At 43.5% G+C, this 23,100-nt stretch overlaps 1 protein-coding gene across 1 annotated transcript in view; it reads left to right on the plus strand.

Annotated features, from left to right (window-relative positions):
- The window catches only part of LOC124616257, a 44,819-nt gene that overhangs the window by 13,197 nt on the left and 8,522 nt on the right, over positions 1-23,100 (plus strand). The window lies entirely within an intron of this gene.

Here is a 23,100-nt window from a genome sequence, read left to right on the forward strand (position 1 = left end):
CTGTTTTGCTGGAAATGCTCTCGATCAACTGTGCAGCTGCGGCTGCGTTATACATCTCAGTCAACATGATTGTGAACAGGACTCCAATATCATCGTGGCGGTGTTCAATCATTTTTCAATAAAGAAACGTGTGGCGATGTGACTATTGTAGTGTCAAGCTGTTTTAGAATGTGAAGGCAGAATAGCACAAGTTTGGGTTTGGTTGTAAAGCAGATTATTTTGTTTCTTCTGTAGACTTCATACAGGGCGAACACCATCGACAAAATTGTCCGGCGGTATTTTGCGAATATAATAGACCCCTTGTCCACAGTGTTTCTACTAGGTAATTAGATTCCAGTTGATCTCGTGCTCCATTTTTGTATATGCATTACACTACAAGTACCTGTACAACAGTGTCAATGTCGACTGTATGCACTTTGTACGTCGTTTCGAAAAAAGTTTTTCCAGCCATTCACGGTACTTGCTGCTAACATCGGTAATGTCCACTGCACTCTTGAACCTTGCATTCGGTGCTGTTCAGTTTTGACAGGGGTTTACTTTTCTGTTAACAGAGATACAAAACTCATAGATACCCTCCTCGTGTATGGGTTCACTGAGTGAGTGCAATGGAAAAGCTTCGCAATGCACGACATGCAACTCTATCCCTCAGCGCGGCAACGACGTCACAATACTTTTGCATCTGAAGGCTGTCGCATTCATACACAATTTGTGTTGCACTTTTTGGTGAATATATATTTCCGACTTTTTCACCGTTGTGAAGCTTTTTTCACAGAAGCGAAGTTAATGGGTTAACAAACCGAGTACATTATATTTACATTGTCATTGATTAAAAGGACACTGGAAATCATGGGTCTCTTATCCAAATATAACCTTACTAATATCTTTGAGAAATTTATGAAATTTTCTCGGTGGAGTTCGAGTTCTCCCAGTATATTACTTTGGAAATCTGAGCTCGAATCGTCTCAGCAGACAACTGTAGTGTTGTGATCGAAAGCTCCTTTGGCAAATGCGTTACGCGAAGTATGTTAAAAAAAATAGTCGAATTTTTAGTTGAACTGTGTCTCCCCCAGAGTAGCCCTCCACCACCACAACCACCACCACTCGCCAAGTAGTCTACTCATACACTTCCCGCGTTGTTTCCACTTCGCCACACAGCTGAAAACCTTAATGTGGAACGTCCTTCAGTACCCTTCTTTTTGTCGGGCACAAAACTCGCGTATCGTTAAAGCTAAGTGATGCAGGGCGTTGTCATGGTGAAGGGACTACAAGTTATTGCAAACTTTGTAAAAACAAAATAGCTGAGACCCTAATCTCATCTGGAATTTCTCTGATAGACGAAGAATACTTCCACCAGTGTCTTAATTTTCTGAACGTGATTACTACTTGTTGAGGTGGAAGACCTTCCTAGTCGAGGGTCATCTTCATTTAATACACAACAACCTTTTTATGGGGTGCATCATACGTAACACCGCGTTCGTTTGAGAGTATCGTCTCCGTAAGCTTACTTCTGAATCTCAGACATCTTTGTGAAGTTGCAGAGTGAATCTCTCACCCTGCAGCGGAGTGTGCCCTATTTTGAAACTCGCTGGTGAGAGCAATGCTCGAGGCAAGTAGGATTCCAGGTTCGAATCCCATTCCGATGGTTTTAGTCCCCGCAAATATTTTCCCCACTTCCGCACAAAAGTTTGCGTTGCATCTTGGTGCTCTTGAGTCTGACACTGCAAAAGCCGCAGATACTCTACCACCTATCACTCAACTGACAACTGTTCGGAAACCAACGAAGTAACGAACGGTGTTAAGCAATGTGATTCTTGAAGTTTACCCGGAGGATAGAATATTCCACCATCTTTCGGGTGTGTATCCGGCGCAGCAATATTTCTTCTTCCAGTAGTTCTGCTGATGCCTTGAAGATTGCTGTGCGGTTATAAGCTGAAATATCGGAAGAAAAAGATTTGCCGTGACGGATGCACACCCAAAATATGATGGAATCGTGTTACACAATCTGGCCACTCAGGGATTGTCACCAATTCAGTGCTACCAACGAGACGTCAGTCATTTTTTTGAATAGAGTTGGTTGGCATTGTTCACATGTACAGTTAAATGTATCATTCAGTCCCAACTTGTGAACGAAACTTATGAAACATTTCGATAACCTGAATTTAATGCTATATTTAAAAGACATTTTACAATGTAGTGACGAAAAGCGCATAATGATAATGGTTGATGTAGACACTGCATTCTATTTAAATTAATTTATTTATATATTATTTATTGTCTGTGGTTGCAATTTGTATCATATCTCTTGCTAGTAGGCACATACATTGAAATCACATTGTAGAATCATTTTGACGAATAAAGTCACCGTCATAATTAACAATTGTTCACAAAATGTCGAGTAAAAAACCTCCGTATCATGTTCCAAGTGTAAGGGGCAGCCAATGGCGATTAGTTTTGAAATAATAAACAGTTTACTTACTTTTTTCAATCTGTCTCGTTTTCTTTGACTGTCCGTCTTAAATGTGTAGTTCTGTTACGTTTTTGTAGTGTATCACACTCTCTGTTGTTTGGTATAATTGCGTGACTTCTTTTTCAGATCCAGAAGTTCTAATTGGGTTATTATGTGATGCTCTCAGTAATGACTAATTCACTTGTCACATGCAAAGACCATATAGACGGTGCAACCCAAGGCCCAGGAGCACACACATTTCCATTTCTCCAACAGTGGCACTTGATTAATGCATTGCACTTATGACGATGTGTGCCGCCGCTTGGCAGTCGTACGCTACTCAGTGCATTTCGTAACGATGTATATCGTGTCATGGAACTTTCATATTAGTAATTTAAACGTCTGTACCTCTTACAGGAAATTTTATACACAGGGTGTTCATAAAGTCCGAGAACACTTGCAATTATTTATTGCACAAGAACCAAGCATTGCACAGATATCATACATATGTCATTTTGAAGAGAAACCCTGAAAGTTTGGTAATTTGCCGATAGTCAGCGCTAGTCGCAAACAGGGTGAGTTCAGGTGTGGGGCGAGCTTTCTGTGTGTTGGAGTTCGAGAAAACCAAATTTGCTACAGCTGTTCAACCGATGGCTGATGCCTCAAGTGTAATCGGACTCTCCGTTCATCTTTCAGCAGGATAGGGCTCCACACCATTTTCATAACGAAGTTCGTGGGTACCTGAACACGGAGCTGCCACATTGATGGATCGGCCGTGCTACAGAAGGGGACAGCTGTTTTATGAAATGGCTTCCCCACCCACCAGATCTCACTCCGTGTGAGTTTTTTCTGTGGGAACTCATTAAAGATCTAGTCTATGTACCGCCTCTACCACGTAATGTAGCAGAGCTCCCGGAGAAAATACGGGAAGCGACTGCCACAGTCGACGATGCCGTGCTGGGACGGGTATGGCAAGAATTCGATTACCGTATTGACCTCTGCCAGGTCAGTCATGGTTCGCATATCGAATGTTTGTAAAAAAAGACTTTCAGAGTTTCTCATATGTATGACGTCTGCACAATGTTTAATTCTTGTGCAATAAATAACTGAAACTTGTGATGGCTTGTAGATAATCCGAAAGGAGTAATAAAATGAAATTGCATTTGCGACCTTGACTATTAATATTTTTCTGAATGCACAGCTTTGACTATGTCAAATAATAAGATATTATACACTGAAGTACCAAAGAAGCTGTTATAGGCATGTCTATTCAAATACAGAGATATGAAACAGGCAGAATACGACGCTGCGGTTTCCAACCCCTATATAAGACAACAAGTGTTTGGTGCAGTTATTAGATCGGTTATTGCTGCACGTTGGCAGGTTATCAAGATTTAAGTGAGTTCGAACGTGGTGTTAGAGTCGGCGCACGAGCGGCGGGACACAGCAGCTCCGAGGTAGCGATGAAATGGGGATTTTCCCGTACAATCATTTCACGAATGCACCATGAAGATCAGCAATCCCGTAAAACATCATATCTCCGACATCGCTGCGGCCGGAAAAAGATCCTGCAAGAACGGGACAAACGACGACTGAAGAGAATCGTTTAACGTGACAGGAGTGCAGCTCTTCCGCAAATTGCTGTATATTTCAGTGCTGGGCAATCAACAAGTACAAGGGTGCCAAACATTCGACGAAACTCATCGATATGGACTTTCGGAGCTGAAGGCCTACTCGTGTATCCTTGATGACTGCATGACACAAAGCTTTACGTCTCTCCTGCGCCCGTCAATACTGACATTGGACTGTTGATGACTGGAAACATGTTGCCTGCTCGGACGAGTCTCATTTCGAATTGTATCAAGCGGATGGACGTGTACAGGTATGGAGACAACCTAATCCGTGAATGTCAACAGGGGACTGTTCAAGCTGGTGAAGGCTCTGTACTGGTGTGGGACATATGCAGTTGGAATGATGTGGGACCCCTGATATTGAAACTTCTTTATTTAAATGTGTGTGTCTGTACTTAAATTGCTGAATGACTGAGAAGATGAAACTTCTACGTTATTTGATTCTGGAACAGCTGAGTAAAACTGAACGTACTGAGCCTACTTCCTCTTTACTTTTTCTTATCATGTCAACACTGATCCACAATTTTCTAGCGCAACGCAGTCTGACTGCTCAGAAAAATTACAACTTGATTTCAAATAATTAATTCAAAAGAATGGCTCTGACTAAAAAAAATTCTTAACAATGACCTATACATTTCATTAAGCACTTAACTCACAAAAATCTTCATTATGCGAACTACTACAATACATCGAGCGTCAATACTGCCAACTAAATAAAAGATTCTAACTGCTGAAGCCACTAACTACTAATAGGCATGTGGTTAGCAAAGGAAAGATTTTGTTGCAAACCAAATAATGTATTTTTTTACCTTAATAATGCGACATCCAGTTCAAACACGAATATAAATCATATTTGACGTCCAGTACAAAGATATATAATCATGAATAATTTTCAATCTCAAGGTCGGGTACTTCCAGATTGTTAGCCTACGCCTAGCACTTCAGACCTCTACCCTCCATCAATGCTAACTTCTCACATTTAACATTCATCACTGCTGGCTGTTCACCTGTAATTGCCCAACACTACTTCCATCACTGATGGCGACTAACTTCCAACTGCCCAACAGTACTGGAGATTAACTTCCAACGAGTCCGACCAGCCACAGAGTCTCTTACAAAGAAAGCGCATCAGAAATCCAATCCAAAGCGCTACACAGCGCTGCCAACACAGAAGCAGCCCACTTACAACACATCACCTGCATTCATTCATGTCCATTGTGTATTCTGACGGACTTGGGGAATTCCAGCAGGAGAATGCGATGCCCCACATGTCCAGAATTACTACAGAGTGGCTCTAGAAACACTCTTCCGAGTTTAAACACTTTCGCTGGCCACCAAAGTCCCCAGACATGAACATTATTGAGCATATCTGAGATGCCTTGCAACGTGCTGTTCAGAAAAGGTCTCCACCCTCTCGTGCTCCTATGGACTTACGGACAGCCATGCAGGATTCATGGTATCAGTTCCCTCCAGCACTACTTCAGACATTAGTCGAGTCCGTCTCACGTCGTGTTGCGGCACTTCTGCGTTCTCGCGGGGGCTCTACACGATATTAGGCAGGTGTACCAGTTTCTTTGGCTCTTCAGTCAATTAGTAATGCCATCATATGGCCTACCTCAAGGACGGTAGTGGCAACAGAGCCATTAGCACTAGTCGAGTGATCATCTTGAAGAACAGATTAAGGCTACAGTATTCAATGCTTCAAATTCACCGATACTTACAACAAAAATTTTCGAAAAATGCGTCGTCTACTTTAGTTAACTCATAGCTATGAGGAACAGATTAGGACTACAATATTTAGGGGTCAATATACGAATACTTACAATAGCTGTTTTCAATTAAATGTGTTACATCTGGTGGATTAAATATGTGTGGAAAGGTTACGTAAACTAGCAATAAATACTGCGGTAATATCATCTATTGGAAAACTATGTAAAAATTATAGTTCTTTAAAGTACAATAAATAAAGAGAGAATAAGGTATATACACTCCTGGAAATGGAAAAAAGAACACATTGACACCGGTGTGTCAGACCCACCATACTTGCTCCGGACACTGCGAGAGGGCTGTACAAGCAATGATCACACGCACGGCACAGCGGACACACCAGGAACCGCGGTGTTGGCCGTCGAATGGCGCTAGCTGCGCAGCATTTGTACACCGCCGCCGTCAGTGTCAGCCAGTTTGCCGTGGCATACGGAGCTCCATCGCAGTCTTTAACACTGGTAGCATGCCGCGACAGCGTGGACGTGAACCGTATGTGCAGTTGACGGACTTTGAGCGAGGGCGTATAGTGGGCATGCGGGAGGCCGGGTGGACGCACCGCCGAATTGCTCAACACGTGGGGCGTGAGGTCTCCACAGTACATCGATGTTGTCGCCAGTGGTCGGCGGAAGGTGCACGTGCCCGTCGACCTGGGACCGGACCGCAGCGACGCACGGATGCACGCCAAGACCGTAGGATCCTACGCAGTGCCGTAGGGGACCGCACCGCCACTTCCCAGCAAATTAGGGACACTGTTGCTCCTGGGGTATCGTCGAGGACCATTCGCAACCGTCTCCATGAAGCTGGGCTACGGTCCCGCACACCGTTAGGCCGTCTTCCGCTCACGCCCCAACATCGTGCAGCCCGCCTCCAGTGGTGTCGCGACAGGCGTGAATGGAGGGAAGAATGGAGACGTGTCGTCTTCAGCGATGAGAGTCGCTTCTGCCTTGGTGCCAATGATGGTCGTATGCGTGTTTGGCGCCGTGCAGGTGAGCGCCACAATCAGGACTGCATACGACCGAGGCACACAGGGCCAACACCCGGCATCATGGTGTGGGGAGCGATCTCCTACACTGGCCGTACACCACTGGTGATCGTCGAGGGGACACTGAATAGTGCACGGTACATCCAAACCGTCATCGAACCCATCGTTCTACCATTCCTAGACCGGCAAGGGAACTTGCTGTTCCAACAGGACAATGCACGTCCGCATGTATCTCGTGCCACCCAACGTGCTCTAGAAGGAGTAAGTCAACGACCCTGGCCAGAAAGATCTCCGGATCTGTCCCCCATTGAGCATGTTTGGGACTGGATGAAGCGGTGTCTCACGCGGTCTGCACGTCCAGCACGAACGCTGGTCCAACTGAGGCGCCAGGTGGAAATGGCATGGCAAGCCGTTCCACAGGACTACATCCAGCATCTCTACGATCGTCTCCATGGGAGAATAGCAGCCTGCATTGCTGCGAAAGGTGGATATACACTGTACTAGTGCCGACATTGTGCATGCTCTGTTGCCTGTGCCTATGTGCCTGTGGTTCTGTCAGTGTGATCATGTGATGTATCTGACCCCAGGAATTTGTCAATAAAGTTTCCCCTTCCTGGGACAATGAATTCACGGTGTTCTTATTTCAATTTCCAGGAGTGTATGTGAAAAGCCTGTTTGGTCAGTTCTCGCAGGCCTCAAGTAGCGGGTGGGTTTTCCGTCACTGAATATGAAAGCTAGAAGTCGTTAAGAGGCACGTGTCTCTGAGGCAGTGTTGTTTTATACATGCTAGTGGTTCATAAATGTATGACACGAATACATTGAAGAAATACGGGGCATTGCAAAAAGCTTATATCTTCTACACGAATGAAGACGGAAACGTGGAAGAATTTTAATTTACGCCTAGGGCTACAAGTTTCTATTTTCAAGAGAACCATTCGATTTTACAACGGTAATTTTTTTACACGGAAACACAAACAGCCGTATGCTATTTTCAGAAATGTTGTTTCGGATAAAAGTTTTGTCTCTCACAAGTGTTCAATGTGCCCTCCATTGGGCTCACACCAGACATTCAGATGATAGTCAAACTCTCGCCACATTTTATTATATAAGAGACCTTGGATGCCAAGGGGACCTTAGATGCCAGTAGAGCAATACGAGACCAGGGCTCACCTACTGGTGCCTTCTTCGAATGCTTTAAAGTGTGGGACGTGAATTGCTGTGCCCCGACGAACGTCACGTCGGCCGGCCGGGGTGGCCGAGCGGTTCTAGGCGCTACAGTCTAGAACCGCGCGACCGCTACGGTCGCAGGTTCGAATCCTGCCTCGGGCATGGATGTGTGTGATGTCCTTAGGTTAGTTAGGTTTAAGTAGGTCTAAGTTCTATGGGACTGATGACCTCAGATGTTAAGTTCCATAGCGCTTAGACCCATTTGAACCATTCTGAACGTCACGTCGCGGCGCAGTTGCAACTGATCTGCACGTGTAGAAACGGAGAAAGCGAAACTCCTATTGTTGCTGCGTTACCGCCGTCTCCACTTCACGCACACTGGGCTACGAACGCGGTAGCCAGCTAGCTGCACCTACCGGTAGCCACGTGGACCAACAGCTTGTAACTGCTGCCGAGCAAGCTTTAAGTTTTTACTCGCAACTAAAAATTCACCCCACTTTTCCCTCACCATTCATGTGGAAGATGTACTCTTGTGAAATCGGATGATTTTTCTAATCATTCCGTATTTGACCTCAGTTAATCATGCCAACTTAGACGGTTTTTTATGGGATTGAAGCATTCATTATTCGACAGCCATACGTGTGAACATTTACTTGTTTCCTCATTGTGAGCCTAAGGCGTAAAATAAAAGCAGATAGTTACTTACCTGAATAACAGTAGGGAGCAGTATAAAAACTATAACACGTCAGTTTTATGTAGACCATTAATATTAAAGGTTGGCACGACGTGGAGAACCGCGCGCTATTCCCTGTATCAAAATTGAATTAAACAAGCAGTGCATTATATGCCTTTCAGTTCCCTTCAATACTCTACCATTGTATGAAACTGCGTGTAACATATAAATTCCATACTGTCTCACAAGACAAACGAAGATTACGTAAGAGGATTGCTTCTGGCCATGATATGATTTGTAATATGAACTGTAATTCAAAATTTGGAAAGATGAGGCTGCCTTTTCAGTGGAAAGATTTCTTGATATTTTAAACATCTTGTGGCTGTGAGCTCAGCAACCGTGTATGCAATTATATAAAATGTAATAGTCAGGCAACCGGTTGCGCGCAATTTAATTTTATTTAAAAAACACATTAACCAGGCTTCAATAATTCTATCTTCATCAGAATGGTGATTTCATGTAACTTTTACCATTCCGATGAAGATAGTCTTACAACTATCGAAACCTGGCTAATGTTTTTTTAATAAAAATAAATTGCGTGCAACCGGTTGGCTGAATATTACACTTCATGTAAACAAAAGATTTCTACTAGAAAGCAATCACAATGAAAAAGAATAACTTTAAAATACATTAAACCGCGCGATCCGAGTATAATGCATTAGTTTTTTAAAAAATATATTACAAGGCCACGGCTTCCAGCTGCCGTATATGGCCATTTTGTCATACTGTCAGAATGAAGAGTTGTGATTAAACAAGTGTGAGAAGCTGCTGAAGAAATTATTATATGGTACGAATATGAAAGCACATAGAGATTGAAACCAGCAACCTTGTAATAATTGTAGCGATTTAGATGTATTTCAAAAAAAGTTATGGAAATGTATAATGTACATGACAATTCTGTTGTTGTTGTGGTCTTCAGTTCAAAATGGCTCGGAGCACTATGCGACTTAACTTCTGAGGTCATCAGTCGCCTAGAACTTAGAACTAGTTAAACCTAACTAACCTAAGGACATCATACACAACCATGCCCGAGGCAGGATTCGAACCTGCGACCGTAACGGTCGCTCGGTTCCAGACTGTAGCACCTAGAACCGCACGGTCACTCCGGCCGGCGTGGTCTTCAGTCCAGAGACTGGTTTGATGCAGCTCTCCATGCTACTCTATCCTGTGCAAGCTTCTTATCTCCAAGTACCTACCGCAACCTACATCCTTCTGAATCTGCTTAGTGAATTCATCTCTGGGTCTCCCTCTACGAGTTTTACCCTCCACGCTGCCCTCCACTACTAAATTTGTGATCCATTGATGCCTCAGAAAGTGTCCTACCAACCAACCCATTCTTCTAGTCAAGTTGTGCCATAAATTCCTCTTCTCCCCAATTCCGTTCGGTACCTCCTGATTAGTTACGTGATCTAATCTTCAACATTCTTCTGTAGCACCACATTTCGAAAGCTTCTATTCTCTTGTCTAAACTATTTATCGTCCATGTTTCACTTCCATACATGGCTACTCTCCACATAAATACTTCCAAAAAAGACTTCCTGACATTTAAATCTATACTCGATGTTAACAAATTTCTCTTCTTCAGAAACGCTTTCCTTGGCATTACCAGTCTACATTTTATGTCCTCTCTACTTCGTCCATCATCAGTTACTTTGCTTCCCAAACAGCAAAACTCGTTTGCTACTTTAAGTGTCTCATTTCCTAATCTAATTCCCTCCACATCAACTGATTTAACCATTAACCTCGTTTTGCTTTTGTTGATGTTCATCTTATATTCTCCTTTCAAGACAGTGTCCATTCCGTTCAACTGCTCTTCCAGGTCCTTTGCTGTCTCTGACAAAATTACAATGTCATCAGCAAACCCGAAAGTTATTATTTCTTCTCGTTGGATTTCCTACTCCAAATATTTCTTTTGTTTCCTTCACTGCTTGCTCAATATATAGATTTAATTCTTTCATAACCTTTTCAAATAAACTAATTTTCAGTTTGAGGTAAATTTAAAGAAAAATGTGACACACACAAATCAGAAAAAAATACATGAAACAAATATAGCCCTACTCATTTATTAACAAACTACTGTATACCAGTTGGACATTTACACACGTTATTAGAGACGCAGTTCCACCAGAGCTCTACATCCGAGGAAAAGAACCATGTAATAGCCTTTGGAGGGCCTTTCGTGAAGACGTTTCTTGAAATCGTCTTATTGGTAATTCACTAATAATGTGTATAGGATAAACAAAATTCTGTCTCCTCATTTCCAACCTATCGCAACCAAATAACATGAAGAACTAAATTTTTAGTTAACGGCATTCTCATTGTATTACGTCGCCTCTATGAGAAATAAATTAATGTGAATAAAAACTGTTGACTGAATATTGATTTTCCCTACTCAGATTAAATGTTAACAACTCCCAGTATTAATATCTGTACACACCCATGACGGAAGTGGTTTGGATTGTCTTATTGGTTAAATTGTATTTGCAAGTTCATAGTCCGACATTGTCTCAGCGGCAATGATGGATCTTCTTATGTTTTTACATGCAAACAGACATGCTCTGACCAGACTCGACCACTTTGTTTTTACATGCAAACAGACATGCTCAGACCAGACTCGACCACAATCAACAGGAAAGCATACACTATCTGATCCAGACAACTGTTAGCGGGCATTAATAAGGGCTGTGTCCATCATTTGCCTTCACGATGGCTTGAAATCTGCTGGGGACACTTTCGATGAGGTGTGTGAATGTCTGTGGCGTAACTACAGGGCATTCTTACTCAAGAGTGCAAACCAGAAAGTCTGAACGTTGGGATCTGGACCGAAATCGACGTTCTAATTCATCCCAGAAGTTCTGCACTGGGCTCTGGTCGGGATTCTGGGCTGGCCAGTCCATTTCAAGAAAGTTTCTGTCCACAATCCTCTGCCTCACAGGTGCTGCTTTGTAACACGGCATACTGTCATGCTATTACAGTCATCTTCTCCGAACTGTTACTCTGCTACACCCAGTACACAGCCCAAATTTTAAGCTTCGTTTTCAATAAATCGTTGAATCAGGACAATAGTAGAAACCGTCATTTGACCATCGGACGGACTCCCTTATGGACGACATAGCAATAAGCATCCCTGGCGTAGAGAAACAACTGAAAGATTTGAAAGAAAATAAGTCCAGATGAAATGCCAATTCAGTTTTGCAATGAGTACTCTACGGCATTGGCTCCTTACTAGCTTGCATTTATCGCGAAGCTCTCGCCCAGCACGAAGTCACAATCGACTGGAAAAAAGCGCTGACTTCTGTGCGTAAGAAGGATAAAAGAACGGACTCGTAAAATTGCAGACCACTATCCTTAACTTCGGTTTGCTGCAGATTCCTTGAACATATTCTCAGTTAGAATATAATAAACTTTCTTGAGACTGATAAGTTTATGTCAACGAAGCAGCATGGTGTTAGAAAGTATCGTTCGTGCCAAACTCAGCTTGCCCTTTTCTCGCATGATATGCTGCGAACTATGGATGAAGGGTAATAGGCAGATTCCATATTTCTAGGTCTCCGAAAAGCGTTTGACGTGATGCCCCATTGCAGGCTGTTAACGAAGGTACGAACACATGGAATAAGTTCACAGATATGTGAGTGGGTCGAAGACTTCTTCAGTAATAGAACGCAGCATGTTGCCCTCGGCGGCGAGTGTTCATCAGAGACAAAGATATTGTCAGAAGCGCCCTAGAGAAGTGTGATAAGACCAATTTTGCTCTCTGTATACTCGCACATAAATGATTTGGCGGACAGGGTGGGCAGCAGTCTGAGGTTGTTTGCTGATGATGCTGGGGTATACGGTAAGGCGTCGAAGTTGAGTGACTGTAGGAAGAGGCAAGATGACTTAGATAAAATCTCTGATTGGTGTGATGAATACAGTTAGCTCTAAATGTGGGAAAATGTAAGTTAACGCTGATGAGTAGGAAAAACAAACCCGTACTATTCGGGTACAGCATTAATAGTGTCCTACATGACACAGCCAAGTTGTTTAAGTTGTAAGACGTGTATATTTTAATTGTCTATTGTCAAACCACAATTTATGAAAGATGTTTATATTTTATTAATAGGATTAAGTAGGAATAATTAATATTTGTCATGTTGGAAATAATTGTGGTAGCAGGGAATGTCTGCACCAAAGTATTGTTGGCAAGAGAGACCGCACATTGATATAAATTTTAAAAGGGCGGGAGAGACAGCGTATGGATACATTTTAAGAAAAGAGGGGGAAATACCGCGCATTGATACATTTTGTAATGGTAGCAGGGATTGTCTGGACCAGAAAGCATTGTTGGCGGGAGAGAGCGCACTTTAGCGTTCGTAGGAAGTCAGTAGTAAGCGAGAAGTGAAGCGAGTCGATATAAGGTCTGAAGCGAGAGGTTGAGAGGAGCGGTGTGCCTGCCAGCCACCAGCTATGATTTACAAGAGATTATAAACGGATGTACAGAGACATCAGCTAACTATTATCATAAGAGGAACTAATAGTATTGATTTTTTTTTTTTTTTTTTTTGAGAAACTCAAGACTATTGAAGCGCAATTGCAAAAATAAAGTCCCATTTGAACGTTTCTAAAATCATTTCATTCAGAATATAATTAATTTTGCCAGCAATGTTGCATTACTGATTATAATTCATCCCAAAAACCATCAACGTAAAACTTTGCAAAATTTTATTGTTGTCAAGAAAAAGTTTAACTATGAATTACGTAACGTCAGTCAAATTAATTAAAGAATAACGTCAGCTTTGCTATTAAAGAATAACGTCAGCTTTGGTAATAAATACAGCCATTTATTATGATAGCCCACCAACAGCTAATAAAGTATAGTATAACAGAGTAAGTATATTCATGTCGCTGTTCGATGTAGCAGTCAGATGGCGATCCAGTAACAGTAAAAAAGGTAAGGAACAGTTTTGGGTTATTCAGATAACGACTGAGGGCCACGACGACGACGCATTCTATGTTTCGTCGAAATAATTAGAGAATCACTTTTAATAAGCAGCAATTAAATTTGTATGCGAAGATTGAGAAAGAGAATTAATTTCAGAGGGAAGATTTCATTTGTTATTATTAAGCAAGAGGTAGACATTCAAAGGGAAGGTTTCATAGGTTATTGTAAAAGGGAAGGTTGCGTAACAAAAGAGATATAGAGGAGAGGGGAAGGTTTCAGAGTATCTAGGCATAACGTTGCAAAGCGATATGAAATGAAACGAGGATGTGAGGATTGTGGTAGGGAAAACGAATGGTTGACTTCGGTTAATTGGGAGAGTTCGAGGTAAGTGTGGTTCATATGTAAAGGAGACCGCATATAGGACGCTGGTGCGATCTGTTCTTTACTACTGCCCGAATGTTTGGAATCCGTACAAAGTCAGGTTGAAGGAAGACATCGAATCAGTTACGAAGTGGGGTGTTAGGTTTGTAACCGGTAGGTTCGAAAAACACGTAAGCGTTAAGAGATGCCTCGGGAACTGAAATGGGAATGAGGCTTTCTTTTCAAGGAACATTTCTGAGAAAATTTAGAGAGCCAGCATTTGAAGTTCACTGCCGAACGATTCTACTACCGCTAACATACATCGCGCATAAGACCACAAAAGATAAGATACCAGAAATTATGGCTTACACGGAGTCGTATAGATAGTCGTTTTTCCCTCGCTCTATTTGCGAGTGAAACAGGAAAGGAAATAACTAGTAGTGGTAGAGGGTACCCTCCGCCACGCACCATACTGTGACTTGCGGAGTATCTATATAGATGTAGATTTGTATACTTAGCGTTTTCTAAAACGCAATAAGGGGATTGCACCCTAAGCACGAGGAACATCACCATACTGTAACACTACCTCTTCTATACTTCACTGTTGGCGCTATACATGATGGCAGGTAACATTCTCCAGGTTTTCTCCAAATCCAAACCCTTTCATCGGATTGCCACAGGGTACAGTGTCATTCATCACTCCTAATCACTCGATTCCAGTCATACACTGTGGCGTTCGCCTTTTCGCCGCCTTGAGTGTAGCTGAGAATTGACTATAGAAGGAAGTGAGACATCTCATCAGCAATGAGGTTATTCGAGACCGTATTGATTACAGAAAAATGTGGCTTATGAGGAGCTGCTCGACCTTTGCACCACATACTTCCTCTCCCAGCACTGTCTGGGCTGGTGGCAGCACTCTGGAACTCACGAGTGATGATTTCATGCGACTTTTTACAATCACCCTCAGCAACGCTCGGCAGCCCCTGTCCATAAGCGCATGACGGCTGTTTGGTTTAGCTGTGACTGTTCCTCCGCGTTTCCGGAAATTTCGGAAATTTGTGGTAAGGTCTTATGGGACAGAACTGCTGAGGTCATCGGTCCCTAAGCTTACGCACCACTTAATCTAATTTAAACTAACTTACGCTAACGACAACACACACGCCCATGCCCGAGGGAGGACCCGAATCTCCGATGGGGGGAGCCGCCCGGACCGTGACAAGACGCCTCAGACTGCAGGGCTACCCCGCGCGGCTCCGCATTTCCACTTCACAATCACATCGCCAACAGTGGACTCGGGAGGGGTTGAAATACTCCGATGGATCTGTTAGTGAGGTGGAATCCAGTGACTAGACCAGTCCACATTCGGAATGACTGGGCTCTCCTGACAGACACGTTCCGGGTTACTGCCTCGCTACTGACAAGATGTCTCACCTCCTTTTACACTGCCGGAACCGCCTCTTGTGATAACTAGTGCTCATTTCAGTATTCCATAGCGGAGTATGGGTATTTTTAATCAGATCTGAACACCTAGCTGGTGATCAATTTTGTACATGTTGCGCACATTTATCATATCAATTTTGTAATGGTTAATACTGTGATGTGAATCATTGTTAGATGCTAATTGGAGTTAGAGCAGATATGTTATTTTACAGTATTTAACGTTTTAACAAAATTAAATAAAAATGTAGGTTTTTACGGAAACTGAAAAGCAACTTTCCGTATGTTCTATAGATATACACTCCTGGAAATTGAAATAAGAACACCGTGAATTCATTGTCCCAGGAAGGGGAAACTTTATTGACACATTCCTGGGGTCAGATACATCACATGATCACACTGACAGAACCACAGGCACATAGACACAGGCAACAGAGCATGCACAATGTCGGCACTAGTACAGTGTATATCCACCTTTCGCAGCAATGCAGGCTGCTATTCTCCCATGGAGACGATCGTAGAGATGCTGGATGTAGTCCTGTGGGACGGCTTGCCATGCCGTTTCCACCTGGCGCCTCAGTTGGACCAGCGTTCGTGCTGGACGTGCAGACCGCGTGAGACGCCGCTTCATCCAGTCCCAAACATGCTCAATGGGGGACAGATCCGGAGATCTTGCTGGCCAGGGTAGTTGACTTACACCTTCTAGAGCACGTTGAGTGGCACGGGATACATGCGGACGTGCATTGTCCTGTTGGAACAGCAAGTTCCCTTGCCGGTCTAGGAATGGTAGAACGATGGGTTCGATGACGGTTTGGATGTACCGTGCACTATTCAGTGTCCCCTCGACGATCACCAGTGGTGTACGGCCAGTGTAGGAGATCGCTCCCCACACCATGATGCCGGGTGTTGACCCTGTGTGCCTCGGTCGTATGCAGTCCTGATTGTGGCGCTCACCTGCACGGCGTCAAACACACATACGACCATCATTGGCACCAAGGCAGAAGCGACTCTCATCGCTGAAGACGACACGTCTCCATTCGTCCCTCCATTCACGCCTGTCGCGACACCACTGGAGGCGGGCTGCACGATGTTGGGGCGTGAGCGGAAGACGGCCTAACGGTGTGCGGGACCGTAGCCCAGCTTCATGGAGACGGTTGCGAATGGTCCTCGCCGATACCCCAGGAGCAACAGTGTCCCTAATTTGCTGGGAAGTGGCGGTGCGGTCCCCTACGGCACTGCGTAGGATCCTACGGTCTTGGCGTGCATCCGTGCGTCGCTGCGGTCCGGTCCCAGGTCGACGGGCACGTGCACCTTCCGCCGACCACTGGCGACAACATCGATGTACTGTGGAGACCTCACGCCCCACGTGTTGAGCAATTCGGCGGTACGTCCACCCGGCCTCCCGCATGCCCACTATACGCCCTCGCTCAAAGTCCGTCAGCTGCACATACGGTTCACGTCCACGCTGTCGCGGCATGCTACCAGTGTTAAAGACTGCGATGGAGCTCCGTATGCCACGGCAAACTGGCTGACACTGACGGCGGCGGTGCACAAATGCTGCGCAGCTAGCGCCATTCGACGGCCAACACCGCGGTTCCTGGTGTGTCCGCTGTGCCGTGCGTGTGATCATTGCTTGTACAGCCCTCTCGCAGCGTCCGGAGCAAGTATGGTGGGTCTGACACACCGGTGTCAATGTGTTCTTTTTTCCATTTCCAGGAGTGTATATTTGGTTGTTAGTCAACCATCATCCATTTATTATTCTGCAACATTGTGATCACGATTATTAGAATCTGCAATATATAATTATACAAGGGCTATTCAAATAGAAACCTTGAAAATACTAAAATATTTTAAATTTTTAATTGTAACAATGAACAAAAAAAATTAAATGTCATTTTGTCCTAGTCTCCCAGACGTTGAATGCACGTATTTCTCCACTTTGGAAGTGCTTCGATACCTCGGTCAAAGAATTCTTTTAGTCATGTGTTTGGCCAGCCATGCGTTGTGGTTGTCACCTCTTCATCATTTCTGAAATGTCTGCCTCTCATTGCTTTTTTGGGTGCAGTGAACAGATGAAAGTTACTAGCAGCGAGGTCTGGTGAATAAGGAGGATTTATCATACATTCAGATTTAATTTCCTGAATAGTCTCAACTGTCTTACAGGTTGTATGTAGTTGGGCATTTTCATGCTGTTGCAATTATCGTGAAATCACAACTTCTCATCGTTTACTCTTGACTGAAAGGTGAAGCTGATTTTTCAGCGCATCAGAATAAGAAATACTGTTTATCATCACTCCCTTATCCATGTAATGCCCCACAATTACTCCACTGGCACCCAAAAAGACACTGTGCATGACTTTTCCAGCAAAGGTTCAGTGGGGAATTTTTTTTAGTTTCGGCGATGAGCTGTGGCGCCATTCCTTGCTTGAACTTTTCGTTTATGTTTGGTGATAGTGGACCCAAGTCTCATTGTCTGTAACATTTTTCCCAGAAAAGCATCGTCTTCGACATGGAAATGATGTAGAAGTTCTTCACAGGCACTGACGTGACGATCTTTCAATTTGGCAGTCAACTGACGTGGCACTCATCTTGCAGACAACTTGGAAGTGCAAAAAATATTCTGTGTTGAACCAATGCTAATTTCAGACTTGTTGCTATTTCGTTCAAAGTTACGAATCTGTTCTGTTACTAGCTCCTAGACTAAAAAAATGTTTTCATCTGTCACTACACAGTGAGCTTGCCTTGGTCTTGGGGCATACTCCACAGAAGTTACACCACTTTTAAACTTCCTCCGCCACTCTTACACTGCCTGAAATGACAGAAACGAATCACTGTACTATTCTATCTTTCCGCGATGAATTTCGGTTGGTTTGACACCTTCGCTACATAAAAAACACTTCACACATGGCTGATCAATCGCTATGGATGTTGTCAGTGGGGCAGCCACCTTGTTGTGGACGCTGCTGACTTCTCTTGCGGTGGAGCATCATTCTCCATACCTGTCGGTCACTTCCTGAACCTCAACGAACACTGCTGCCTCCTACCAATCCCATCACACATCTTTTCGAAATTTTATGGAACTTTTAAGGTTTTCATTTGAATCACCCTCACATCAGTCAGTCAGGAGTCTCATGGGAACCCATGTCGATGTACGAACTGAACGCATGCGCGTGTTTAAACTATTCTGACGCGAAAATAATCTAAAATGAAATCATATTTATCAAAAGAATGTGGAAACAAGGACTCGTAAAATTTTTAATGTTTCCTCTGACTGTGAAGTATTAGGAATCTCCGTCTATATACAGTTCGAAACATAAGTTCCACACGGCGAACATTTCGGAAATTTGGTTACTTAAGTTAGAAAGTGAAGTCAGTTAATTAGATGGGTACGCGAAATAAAAATAATCGCTGACAAAAGCGTGCAACAATCTTCTCTAAAAAGCCAGAATTCATTGCATTTTTTTTAAATTAAATGTAATTGCTCTGTTAACGAAGTATAAATATTTTCATTAAATAATCATCAATGCATTGTGTACCCATACTCACGTTTTGACGTCGTTCGCAACTAACAAGGGGAGCACATAACTAATGGGTCGCGGCTGCAGTACATACTTGCAATTAGATGTATTGCTCTTGTATGATCCATTTCTCAAGAATATTCGAGAAATCTAAGTTCAAAGATTTGCGAGCGTGTTGAAAACCATACGACAGAGCTAGCCGTCGAGCGTTGACGTTAGTACAACTTCATTTGAGTGTCGTCATTTGTTTTGTTAATCTTCTGCAAACATTTGTGTCGCTACAGCTAATCATTTTTCTTTGGTAAGGTACTGAGTACTCGATTCTCTGGAGGGTTATTGAGCATTTCTTACATTTAGTGTCTAAGCATCACTGAAGTAACATATGGGTTTCTCTGAGCATCAAGTTAAAAAAACTTTAATTTCTTCCCCATTTCTGTTTTTTTCTTTTCATACGTGCCTGATGACAACTTCAGGACGCGAAACTGGTTGTACTAATAAAGGATTATTCAACAGCTGCTGCAATTTTACGAATATATAATAACAATGATAATAACAGTGGTACATTCGTGAGGAGGTGTTATCCATGTACAATAATGAAACGAACATTTATTTATCGATACGTTCATGCGCATATTTAAAAGTCTCACAGGTGAGTAATTACAGTTATAATTTTTCGTCGTCATTGAAATGCACATTATCTCCAGCCAGTCATCACGCAGTATTAAAAATCCAAGATGACGGAAATATTCCAACTGTACTAGCGGAAAATTAAAATCCTCTGCACTCCCTGTATCTCCAACCAACCACAGCGCAGTGTTCCTCATCTAAAACCAGTCACAGCGCAGTATTGAACATCTAAGGTGTTGGAAACAAATCAGTTGTCCTATAAACTTCACAGCCCCTCTTCCCTCCTCTTTCCAGTGCAGTATTAAAAATCCAATTGATGGAAATAGACCAACTGTGTGCTTTATACTCCCCTCTCCCCTTTCCTCTTTTTCCAGTCAAACAACCTGAGTGTAATGTTAGAAAATGGAGCCACATATGCTGTCAAAATTATGTAGCCTCAACTTGAAAAGCTTGTTATTTCGTTGAAAGTCAAAGATACGCATTATTTCAACCATAAAAAATATATTATGTTACATTATTTACGTACACATACGTATATCTGTCACGTAATATTACACTGATCTCAATGTCAAAGCTATGCACGTATACAGTATAGCTCTGGCTTAATACTGAAATGACTCCAAGGTCCAAGATAAGCATAATATACACTCCTGGAAATGGAAAAAAGAACACATTGACACCGGTGTGTCAGACCCACCATACTTGCTCCGGACACTGCGAGAGGGCTGTACAAGCAATGATCACACGCACGGCACAGCGGACACACCAGGAACCGCGGTGTTGGCCGTCGAATGGCGCTAGCTGCGCAGCATTTGTGCACCGCCGCCGTCAGTGTCAGCCAGTTTGCCGTGGCATACGGAGCTCCATCGCAGTCTTTAACACTGGTAGCATGCCGCGACAGCGTGGACGTGAACCGTATGTGCAGCTGACGGACTTTGAGCGAGGGCGTATAGTGGGCATGCGGGAGGCCGGGTGGACGTACCGCCGAATTGCTCAACACGTGGGGCGTGAGGTCTCCACAGTACATCGATGTTGTCGCCAGTGGTCGGCGGAAGGTGCACGTGCCCGTCGACCTGGGACCGTACCACAGCGACGCACGGATGCACGCCAAGACCGTAGGATCCTACGTAGTGCCGTAGGGGACCGCACCGCCACTTCCCAGCAAATTAGGGACACTGTTGCTCCTGGGGTATCGGCAAGGACCATTCGCAACCGTCTCCATGAAGCTGGGCTACGGTCCCGCACACCGTTAGGCCGTCTTCCGCTCACGCCCCAACATCGTGCAGCCCGCCTCCAGTGGTGTCGCGACAGGCGTGAATGGAGGGACGAATGGAGACGTGTCGTCTTCAGCGATGAGAGTCGCTTCTGCCTTGGTGCCAATGATGGTCGTATGCGTGTTTGGCGCCGTGCTGGTGAGCGCCACAATCAGAACTGCATACGACCGAGGCACACAGGGCCAACACCCGGCATCATGGTGTGGGGAGCGATCTCCTACACTGGCCGTACACCACTGGTGATCGTCGAGGGGACACTGAATAGTGCACGGTACATCCAAACCGTCATCGAACCCATCGTTCTACCATTCCTAGACCGGCAAGGGAACTTGCTGTTCCAACAGGACAATGCACATCCGCATGTATCCCGTGCCACCCAACGTGCTCTAGAAGGTGTAAGTCAATTACCCTGGCCAGCAAGATCTCCGGATCTGTCCCCCATTGAGCATGTTTGGGACTGGATGAAGCGTCGTCTCACGCGGTCTGCACGTCCAGCACGAACGCTGGTCCAACTGAGGCGCCAGGTGGAAATGGCATGGCAAGCCGTTCCACAGGACTACATCCAGCATCTCTACGTTCGTCTCCATGGGAGAATAGCAGCCTGCATTGCTGCGAAAGGTGGATATACACTGTACTAGTGCCGACATTGTGCATGCTCTGTTGCCTGTGTCTATGTGCCTGTGGTTCTGTCAGTGTGATCATGTGATGTATCTGACCCCAGGAATGTGTCAATAAAGTTTCCCCTTCCTGGGACAATGCATTCACGGTGTTCTTATTTCAATTTCCAGGAGTGTACATCCATACACACATGTGTCTATATAATATGTCAATACTGATTTTTCTGTCCCCCCCCCCTCTCTCTCTCTCTCTCTCTCTCTCTCTCTCTCTCTCTCTCTCTGCGATTCCATTTCTCACAGCAATTAAAAATTATCTCCACTTTTTTGTGTCATGTTAAGAAAAAGTATAAATACTCGCATCTGTCTTTTTTTCAGCTACTCATAGACACAAGTAGAATACACACGTCAATGCAGCGTACTCTTGTTACCATGTGGCAGATAAAGCTGAGGGCAGAGAGAGATACCTCCACACGTTTCAGCTATCCTGGTAAGATACAGTGCAGCTGACATGAGAGACACTCGCTAACATTGTGTGAAAGAAATAAAATATAGAAGTAGTAGAAAATATAATACAAACACAAGAAATAAGCTACATACATAATTTATTACAAAAAGAACTGTTTATCCATACAATATTTTTTCATAGAGTTGCATTATTTTCACATTTTACAATATACACATTAATTTTTTTAAAGTACTTACATTAGACAATCACCATTTTTAAATTATTTACATTATGTATACATTTTTCAGATACTTACATTTTACAGTAAAAATCAATCGCATATTTACATTGTACTGAATCTAATCACCACTTTTTTCCAAGTATTTATGTTATTTATACATTGGTTCAAGTATTAATATTATTACAATAAAAACCAATTCGGTTTTTTACATTGCACACAATCACATTTTTGAGGTATTTACATTTTTACAATTAAAACCAGTTATTTACAGTCGTCTTTTTTGATGTGGTTATGTCCCCAGGGCCAGTGTATTTACCGTATCGGGAAATATACACCGTTAGTCATTCGAAGCAGATAGATTTTAAGTTTAGTAGTCAAAACCGTGCTGCTTCGAATAAATGGCAAACTGCTGAGTAGTTTTCACTTCCGAATCTAAAACTCACTGCTTGTAATCGTCAACGGTGCGCGTGTTTGCAAACGATTGTTTTGCGCTTTTTGCTCTGCGCATTACGTATGCCGACTCGATTTCATGCGCATACATTTTTGCGTGAAGGCCCGCAAATTCTACGCTAGGCTCATCATCCAGTTCGTCTTTCATCAAACCAACCACTTTTTTATTCAGCAAGGGAATACTGTAGGCTATTTGTTATTCGCTGAGAATCCCGAAGTCTCGAACCACGTGTGCATATTACCCCTGATATCCTCATAGATTTGTTAGTCTTGATGTGGTATATGAGACTATCAGTATCAGTGTAGCACAGTTTTTCACAATTTCGTAGGAATTTGTTTAGTATATATATCCAAAATAGCAATCAAAAAGGAGCGTTACCGAATTACTGTGCCTGAAACTGCCATTCAAACTGCGTCTGGTTTGTCGAAGATATTTTGTCGGAGGAGTTCAGTGGCGACAATATCTGCGTTAAAAATAACGCAC

This window comes from Schistocerca americana, chromosome 5 (genome assembly GCF_021461395.2).
Source record: "Schistocerca americana isolate TAMUIC-IGC-003095 chromosome 5, iqSchAmer2.1, whole genome shotgun sequence".
Lineage (NCBI taxonomy): Eukaryota > Metazoa > Arthropoda > Insecta > Orthoptera > Acrididae > Schistocerca > Schistocerca americana.